The sequence below is a fragment of the Aethalodelphis obliquidens genome, unplaced genomic scaffold (assembly GCF_003676395.1).
Source record: "Aethalodelphis obliquidens isolate GAN/ISIS:26980383/991018 unplaced genomic scaffold, ASM367639v1 scaffold10, whole genome shotgun sequence".
Taxonomy (NCBI): domain Eukaryota; kingdom Metazoa; phylum Chordata; class Mammalia; order Artiodactyla; family Delphinidae; genus Aethalodelphis; species Aethalodelphis obliquidens.
The window spans coordinates 45,665,437-45,675,915 of NW_020837954.1; positions in this window are offsets into that span (position 1 = coordinate 45,665,437).

Sequence of the window (10,479 nt, forward strand, 5' to 3'; positions counted from 1 at the left end):
GTACCGTGGAGAAAGGACAGCCTATTCAATAAGTGGTGCTGGAAAAACTGGACAGGTACATGTAAAAGTATGAAGTTAGATCACTCCCTAACACCATACACAAAAATAAGCTCAAAATGGATTAAAGACCTAAATGTAAGGCCAGAAACTATCAAACTCTTAGAGGAAAACATAGGCAGAACACTCTATGACATAAATCACAGCAAGATTCTTTCTGACCCACCTCCTAGAGTAATGGAAATAAAAACAAGAGTAAACAAATGGGACCTAATGAAACTTAAAAGCTTTTGCGCAGCAAAGGAAACCATAAAGAAGACCAAAAGACAACCCTCAGAATGGGAGAAAATATTTGCAAATGAAGCAACTGACAAAGGATTGATCTCCAAAATTTATAAGCAGCTCATGCAGCTTAATAACAAAAAAACAAACAACCCAATCCAAAAATGGGCAGAAGACCTAAATAGACATTTCTCCAAAGAAGATATACAGAGTGCCAACAAACACATGAGAGAATGCTCAACATCACTAATCATGAGAGAAATGCAAATCAAAACTACAATGAGATATCATCTCACACCAGTCAGAATGGCTATCATCAAAAAATCTGGAAACAATAAATGCTGGAGAGGGTGTGGAGAAAAGGGAACCCTCTTACACTGTTGGTGGGAATGTAAATTGATACAGCCACTGTGGAGAACAGTATGGCGGTTCCTTAAAAAGCTACAAATAGAACTACCATATGACCCAGCAATCCCACTACTGGGCATATACCCTGAGAAAACCATAATTCAAAAAGAGTCATGTACCAAAATGTTCATTGCAGCTCTATTTACAATAGCCCAGAGATGGAAACAACCTAAGTGTCCATCATCAGATGAATGGATAAAGAAGATGTGGCACATATATACAATGGAATATTACTCAGCCATAAAAAGAGACGAAATTGAGCTATTTGTAATGAGGTGGATAGACCTAGAGTCTGTCATACAGAGTGAAGTAAGTCAGAAAGAGAGAGACAAATACCGTATGCTAACACATATATATGGAATTTTAAAAAAAAAATGTCATGAAAAACCTAGGGGTGAAAGAGGAATAAAGACACAGACTTACTAGAGAATGGACTTGAGGCTATGGGGAGGGGGAAGTGTAAACGGTGACAAAGCGATAAAGAGGCATGGACATATATACACTACCAAACGTAAGGTAGATAGCTAGTGGGAAGCAGCCGCATAGCACAGGGAGATCAGCTCGGTGCTTTGTGACCGCCTGGAGGGGTGGGATAGGGAGGGTGGGAGGGAGGGAGACGCAAGCGGGAAGAGATATGGGAATATATGTATATATATAACTGATTCATTTTGTTGTGAAGCTGAAACTAACATACCATTGTAAAGCAATTATACTCCAATAAAGATGTGAAAAAAAAAAAAAAAAAGAAAAAAAAAAAAAGAATCTGCCTGCCAATGCAGGGGACACAGGTTCGATCCCTGGTCCAGGAAGATCCCACATGCCATGGATCAACTAAGTCCATGTGCACTCTAGAGTCCACATGCCACAACTACTGAGCCCATGCACTGCATCTACTGAAGCCTGCGCACTCTAGAGCCTGTGCTCCAGAACAAGAGAAGCCACCACAGTGAGAAGCCCGTGCACCAGAATGAAAAATAGCCCCTGCTCACCGCAAATAGAGAAAGCCCGCGTGCAGCAATGAAGACTCAACACAGTCAAAAAATAAATAAAAATTTTTAAAACATTAAAGACATGAGTAAGTGGAAAGATATCCTGTGTTCATGGATTGAAAGACTTAATATTGTTATGATGGCAATACTCCCCAGATTGATCTACAGATTCAATGAAATTTCTATCAAAATTCCAAACACTTTTTTCTGTAGAAGTGGACAGCTGATCTTAAAATTCGGGAACCCCATGTAGCAGTCTTGAAAGTTCTAAAAAGAACAAAGCTGGAGTACTCACACTTCCTGACTTCAAAACTTATTACAAAGATACAATGATCAAAACAGTGTGGTACTGGTATAAGATAGACGTATAGATCAAAGGAATATAATTGAGAGTCTATAATTAAACCCACCCATCTACTGTCAATTGATTTTCTACAAGGGTTCCAGGACTATTCAATGGAGGAAAGAATAGTCTTTCAACAAGTGGTGTGGGATAATTGGATATCCACATGCAAAAGAACAGACCTAGGGAATCTGGACCCCTATATTACAACATATACAAAAGTTAACTCAAATGAATCCAAGACTTAAATGTAAAAGCTAAAACAACAAAACTTTTATTAAAAATATAAGTATAATCAGAATTTCCTGGCAGTCCAGTGGTGAGGACTTGGCGCTTGCACTGCCATGGGCCTGGGTTCAGTCCCTGATTGGAGAAGTAAGATCTCACAAGGCCTGCTGTGTGGCCAAAAAAAGAGTAAAAATACAGGTATAAATCCACATGAATTTGTGCTAAGGTCTGAATGTTTATGTCCCCCCAAAATTCACGTGGTGATATCTTAATCCCCAAAAGTGATGATATTAATAGGATATTGATAGGCGGGGCATTTAGAAGGTGATTAGGTCATGAGGGTGGAGCCCTCATGAATGGGATTCGTGCTCTTATAGAACAGATTCCACACAGCTTTCTAGCCCCTTTCTGCCATGTAAGGACATAAGTCTGCAACTAGCAGGAGTGCTCTCACCTGGCCATGCTCGTACCCTGATGTTGACTTCTATCCTCCAGAACTGTGGGCAGTAAATTTCTGCTGTTCATAAAGCTACGCAGTCTGTGGTATTTCGCTTCTGAGCCTGAACATACTAAGACACCTTAGATTTGGCAACAGTTTCTTAAATATGACACCAAAAGCACAAACAAACAAATGAACAAAAGGTAAATTGGACTTCATCAAAATTTAAAATTTTGTGCATCAAAGGATGCTGTAAAGAAAGTGAAAAGACAACTCACAGAATGGAAAAAAAATTTGCAAATCATATATCTGATGAGTCTTATATTCAGAATACATAAAGAATTCTTAAAACTTAATAATAAAAAGTCAAATAGGAGGCTTCCCTGGTGGCACAGTGGTTAAGAACCCACCTGCCAATGCAGGGGACACATGTTCAAGCCCTGGTCTGGGAGGATCCCACATGCCGCGGAGCAACTAAGCCTGTGCGCCACAACTACTGAGCCTGCGCTGTAAAGCCCATGAGCCACAACTACTGAGCCCGCGTGCCACAACTACTGAAGCCCACGCACCTAGAGCCTGTGAGCTCTGCAACAAGAGAAGCCACCGCAATGAGAAGCCCGTGCACCGCAATGAAGAGCAGCCCGCACTCGACACAACTAAAGAAAGCATGCGTGCAGCAACGAAGACCCAATGCAGCCAAAAATAAATAAATAAAGTAAAAAAGTCAAATAACCCAATTTAAAAAGGGCAAAGTATGTAAATAGACGTTTCTCCAAATAAGATACACATATGGCCAACAAGCACATGGACAGATGCTCATTAGAGAAGCTCAAATCAAAACCCAATGAGAGGGCTTCCCTGGTGGCGCAGTGGTTGAGAGTCCGCCTGCCGATTCAGGGGACACGGGTTCGTGCCCCGGTCCGGGAAGATCCCACATGCCGCGGAGCGGCTGGGCCCGTGAGCCATGGCCGCTGAGCCTGCGCATCCGGAGCCTGTGCTCCGCAACGGGAGAGGCCACACACAGTGAGCGGCCCGTGCACCGCAAAAACAAACAAACAAACCCCAATAAGACACCACTTCACATCCACTAGGACAGGTATAATTAGGGAAAAAACCCAGAGAATAACAAGTACTGGCAATTGGAATCCTCAAACTTTGCTGGTGGGGATGTAAAATGGTGTAGCTGCTGCGGAAAACAATTTGATATTTCCTTAAAATGTTAAACATAAAGCTACCATATAATCCCACAATTCCACTCTCAGATATATATCCAAGAGAATAGAAAATATGTGTTCAAACAAAATTTGTACACAAATGTATATAGTACCATTATTCACAGTGGAAACAATTCAAATGTCCATCAACTGATAAATGGATAAATAAAATCTGGCATATCCATACAACAGCATGTTATTCAGCCATAAAAAGGAATGAAGTACTGTCACATGTTTTAAATGGATGAAACTTCACAACATGTCGAGCGAAAGAAGCGAAGCGCAAATCATATTCTATATTTCTGTTTATAGGAAGTGCTCAGAATAGGCAAATCCAGAGACAAAAAGCCAATTAGTGGTTGCCAGGGGCTGTGGGGAGCAGGTAATAGGGAGTGACTGCTCAACGTACAGTGTTTTATTTGGGGGTATGAAAATATTCTGGAATTAGTGGTGATTGTTGTACAACATTGTGAGTACACTAAAGGCCACTGAATTGTAGACCTAAGAATGTTTAAAATTGTGAATTTTATATAAATTCTACTTTTAAAACAGAACAAAACAATAGAGGAGACAATAATGAGTGTAGTGTCGCCTAAGTTGAGTTTGAGGTGCCCAGGAAATATCCTAATGGAGATACTCAGTAGGTAGCTGGCCAGTAAGAGAAGGGAATTCATGTGATCTACGCTACAGATATAGATCTGGGAATAGATCTATATATGTAGATTTATTGTTGAAGCCCTAAGAGTAGATGAGTCGGCTGTGGAATCACGTAGCGTAAGAAGAGATGAATGCCTGCAACAGGACACTGAGGAGGATCAACATTTTAACATATGAGAATAAGAAGAGGACCCTCCGAAGCAGATTGAGAAGGAGGAAGCAGGGTGCTAGGAGGAAGAGTCTGGGACATAGAAACCAAGGAAAAAGGATTTGTCAAAGGTAGTGGTCAGGCGGTTCCCTGGTGATCTAGTGGTTAGGATTCGGCACTTTTACTGCCTTGGCCTGCCTTCAATCACTGGTCAGAGAACTGAGATCTCACAGGCTGTGTGGCGCGGTCAAAAAAAAAAAAAAAGGTAGTGGTCAGAGGTGTTAAATACTAGAGGAGTAAAATAAGATAAAGGCTAGGACTTCCCTGGTGGTCCAGTGCTTTAGACTCTGCACTTCCAATGCAGGGGGTGTGGGTTCCATCCCTGGTTGGGGAAATAGGATCCCACATGCCATACTGCGAGGCCAAAAAAAAAAAAAGACTAAGAAACGTCCATTGGACTTAGCAAAAAAGTAGGCATAGTTTCATTGAACTGGTGGGGAACAGGTTGAGATAACAGTTGTAGGATAAGATACCTTCACTAGGGGAAGTCAGGGAAATGTAAGTTAAACTAAATTAAATGTCATTGTCTCCCATTAGAGCCAGTGTATATATATGTATATGTATACATGTGTATTTAAGTTTAAACTATTTGTAGAAAAGTAATTGGTATAGCCCGTTTGAAGAAGGGTGGTATCTATTCAAATTTAGAAATTAGCATACCCTTCCACCTTTCCTTTCCACTCCTAGGTATCAGCCCTAGAGAATTATGGACACATATTTTGAAGGAAACATGTATAAAGATGGTAATTGCAAGACTGTTTAAATGCATACAAATTGGAAACAAATGTTCATAAATAAATGATTAAAAAAAAACTGTATAGTAGACTATGGTTGCCTTCTCAGTATCCATTTCCCTCCTCTTTTCTAACATAATTCTAATTTTGTCCAAATAGCCACATTTCTCCAGCACAGACCTTAGATTTCAGAGAAAGCCAACCTCACTCTTATGTCAACGGATAGGCTTGATTTTCTAAGGGTATTTGCATCTATCTTGCCAATTATTATTTTAGGCAAGAACAAGAAACTTAGTTTAGGATGTGATTCAATTCAGGTTCCTGGGGCTTCTAGAAAGTTCTCTTTTGACCTTCCGGAAGAAATTCTGACCATAAACAAAACGAAAAGACAACCTACGAACTGGGAGAAAACATTTGCAAACAATGCGACCGACAAGGGCTTAATTTCCAAAAAATACAAACAGCTCATATAATTCAATAACAAAAAAACAAATAACCCAATCAAAAAATGGGCAGAAGACCTAAATAGACATTTCTCCAAAGAAGACATACAGATGGCCAAGAAGCACATGAAAAGCTACTCAACATCATTAATTATTAGAGAAATGCAAATCAAAACTACAATGAGGTACCTCCTCACACCAGTCAGAATGGCCATCATTAAAAAGTCTACAAATAATAAATGTTGGAGAGGGTGTGGAGAAAAGGAAACCCTCTTGCACTGTTGGTGGGAATGTAAATTGATACAGCCACTATGGAGAACAGTATGGAGCTTCTTTAAAAAACTAAAAGTAGAGTTGCCATATGATCCAGCAATCCCACTCCTGGGCAAATACCCGGACAAAACTATAATTTGAAAAGATACATGCACCCCTATGTTCATATGTTCATAGCAGCACTATTTACAATAGCTAAGACATGGAAACAACCTAAATGTCCATTGACAGATGAATGGATAGACTATGTGATATATATATATATATGTATGTATATGTATATATATAATATATATATAAAACATGGAAATATTACTCAGCCATAAAAAGGAATGAAATAATGCCATTTGCAGCAACATGGATGGACCTAGAGACTATCATACTAAGCGAAGTAAATCAGAAAGAGAGTACTTCCCTGGTGGCGCAGTGGTTAAGAATCTGCCTGCCAATGGGTTTGAGCCCTGTTCCAGAAAGATCTCACATGCCACAGAGCAACTAAGCCCCTGCGCCACAACTACTGAGCCTGTGCTCTAGAGCCCACGAGCCACAACTACTGAGCCTGTGTGCCACAACTATTGAAGCTCACTCACCTAGAGCCCGTGCTCTGCAACGAGAAGCCACCACAGTGAGAATCCCCCGGCAACGAACACCCAACGCAGCCAAAAATAAATTTTTTAAAAAATCAGAAAGAGAAAGACAAATACCATATGACATCACTTATAAGTGGAATCTAAAATATGACGCTAATGACCATATCTATGAAACAGAAACAGACAGACACAGAGAACAGACTGTGGTTGCCAAGGGGGGTGGGGGTGGGGGAGGGGGAGGGAAGGATTGGGAGTTTGGGATTAGCAGGTGCAAACTATTATACATAGAATGAATAAACAACAAGGTCCTATTGCATAGCACAGGGGACTATATGCAATATCCTGTGACAAACCATAATGGAAAAGAATATGAAAAAATATATATATATATGTATAACTGAATCACTTTGCTGTACAGCAGAAATTAACAAACCATTGTAAATCAACTATACTTCAATAAAATTTTTTTAAAAAAGAACTTCTGAAATCCACTTATACTTTCTCCTAAATTAAAAAGCACGTGGGCTCAAAGTAGCCGTGTATGCCCATAAGGTGAGCTAGCCTTAGAACAAGGCCCCCATTGTAGACGGTAGGGCAGAGAGGTAGGAAAAAATAAAGACAGGAAGAACCTCATTCTTGATAAAATTACTGAGGTTCTGGATCACTTAGCCCTGAAGGGCAGCCTAGCTAGTCTTTCTGCTGAATGGGCCAGTACATTTCCTTACTGGCTAAGCCAGGTTGAGTAAGTTGTTTGTTTCTTGTTTTTGAAAACTTTCTAGTCCAGACATTATGACACAACTGTATTATGGAATACAATGCAGCAGTTTTAAAGGCAGATTTCTGGGCTTCCCTGGTGGTGCAGTGGTTGAGAATCTGCCTGCCAATGCTGGGGACATGGGTTCAAGTCCTGGTCCGGAAAGATCCCACATGCCGCGGAGCAACCAAGCCCGTGTGCCACAACTACTGAGCCTGTGTGCCACAACTACTGAGCCTGTGTGCTGCAACCACTGAAGCCCGCGTACCCAGAGCCCATGCTCCGCAACAAGAGAAGCCACCACAATGAGAAGCCCGCACACCGCAACAAAGAGTAGCCCCCGTTCGCCACAATTAGAGAAAGCCCGTGCGCAGCAACAAAGTCCCAACATAGCCAAAAATAAGTAAATAAATAAATAAATTTATAAAAAAAGAAAAAAAAACATTAAACAAAACAAAACATTGAAGCTACCTATATGTTCTTTTCCAATCTCCACCTTTGCTCTCTCCAAAAGGGATACAGTAATTCCAAGAGGTAACCACTACCCTGAGTTTTTCATTAATTTTTTTAAAGTATAGTTTTACCACATATGTTTTTTTAAACAATAGATTCTTATACCATTTTTTCAATTCTTATTTTATTTATTTATTTTTGGCTGCATTGGGTCTTCATTGCTGCATGCAGGCTTTCTCTAGTTGCGGTGAGCAGGGGCTTCTCTTGTTGCGGAGCATGGACTCTAGGCGTGCAGGCTTCAGTAGTTGTGGCACGTGGGCTCAGTAGTTGTGGCTTGCAGGCTCTAGAGCGCAGGCTCAGTAGTTGTGGTGCATGGGCTTAGTTGCTCTGAGGCATGTGGGATCTTCCTGGACCAGGGTTCAAACCCGTGTCCCCTGCATTGGCAGGTAGATTCCTAACCACTGCACCACCAGGGAAGCCCTTTTTATATCTTTTTTTTTTTTTTTTTAATTTTTGGCCGTGGCACGTGGCACGTGGGATCTTAGTTTCCTGACCAGGGATCGAACTCGTACCCCCTGCAGTGGAAGCATGGATTCTTAACCACTGGACCACCAGGGAAGTCCTAGGTTCTTATACCATTTTCAAATCTTTATAGTAATGGTATCATACAATATACAGACTTATGACTTTTTTTACTCAACACATCATGTGTGTAACTGTAGTTTATTCATTCTATTTTTATACAATGCTCATTATGTGAATTTTTGAAAATATGTATATTTATTCTCCTGTCAGACATTTGAGTACTTTCCATTATTTTTTTCCTTTATGAACAATGGTGCCATGGACATTCTTTTTTTTTACATCTTTATTGGGGTATAATTGCTTTACAATGGTGTGTTAGTTTCTGCTTTATAACAAAGTGAATCAGTTATACATATACATATGTTCCCATATCTTTTCCCTCTTGCGTCTCCCTCCCTCCCACCCTCCCTATCCCACCCCTTCAGGCAGTCACAAAGCACCGAGCTGATCTCCCTGTGCTATGTGGCTGCTTCCCACTAGCTATCTACCTTACGTTTGGTAGAGTATATATGTCCATGCCTCTCTCTCGCTTTGTCACAGCTTACCCTTCCCCCTCCCCATATCCTCAAGTCCATTCTCTAGTAGGTCTGTGCCTTTATTCCTGTCTTACCCCTAGGTTCTTCATGACAGTTTTTTTTCTTAAATTCCATATATATGTGTTAGCATACGGTATTTGTCTTTCTCTTTCTGACTTACTTCACTCTGTATGACAGACTCTAGGTCTATCCACCTCATTACAAATAGCTCAATTTCGTTTCTTTTTATGACTGAGTAATATTCCATTGTATATATGTGCCACATCTTCTTTATCCATTCATCCGATGATGGACACTTAGGTTGTTTCCATCTCCGGGCTATTGTAAATAGAGCTGCAATGAACATTTTGGTACATGACTCTTTTTGAATTATGGTTTTCTCAGGGCCCAGTAGTGGGATTGCTGTGTCATATGGTAGTTCTATTTGTAGTTTTTTAAGGAACCTCCATACTGTTCTCCACAGTGGCTGTATCAATTTACATTCCCACCAGCAGTGCAAGAGGGCTCATGGACATTCTTGAACATGTGTCCTGGTTCATATATGCAAAGGTTTCTCTATAAAATTAAGAGTGGAACTCTTGGGTCTTAGGCAAAGCACTTGCTTTATTTTTCTAGGTTATACTAAAATAGTTGTATCAATATACATTTCCACCAACAATTCCTAAGTGTTCCTGTTATTCTACATCCTTGTATTATTGGACTTCTTATTTTGTACCAATGAAATGACTTTAAAATGATATCTCACTATGGTATTAGCATTTCTATGATTACTAATAAATGGTAACAATATTCATATCTTATTCATTATTTGTCCTCCCTCTGCAGTCCTAGTTAAACATAGCTCAGGATAATACTTCCTCCTAGAAGCCTTCCCTGACTTCCCCAGATCCTCAGGCTAGCCTAAGTGCTGCTACTAATACTTTGCCTTTTTCTATCATTACATTTTAACAAATCCTCCATTTTTCAAGGCTACTTGACCATGTCTTCTTTATATCCCAAAGCATAGTCTAATTCATCATTTCATATAGAAGACTGCCCTTTTTTATACCCATTTCCTCTTCCACCCAATGTTATTACTTGTTTTTTGATAATTTTAGAAGACCTAACACAAGTATACCTCTATCTTCTATAATTATATATATATTTTAATAATGCCAAGTGACAGCAGTTTGAATTCACATAAAGTCTAAATCTTGATGACAAAGTAGCCTAAATTGGAGCTCTAGGCAGAGATGTAGACAAAAACTGATTATCTGATTGTTTAAAACTATTTTCCTATATTTTAAAGATACGCTGTGATTTTTAAAAATCTACGTATCTAGCTTGGCAATTTAAAAATGAATAAA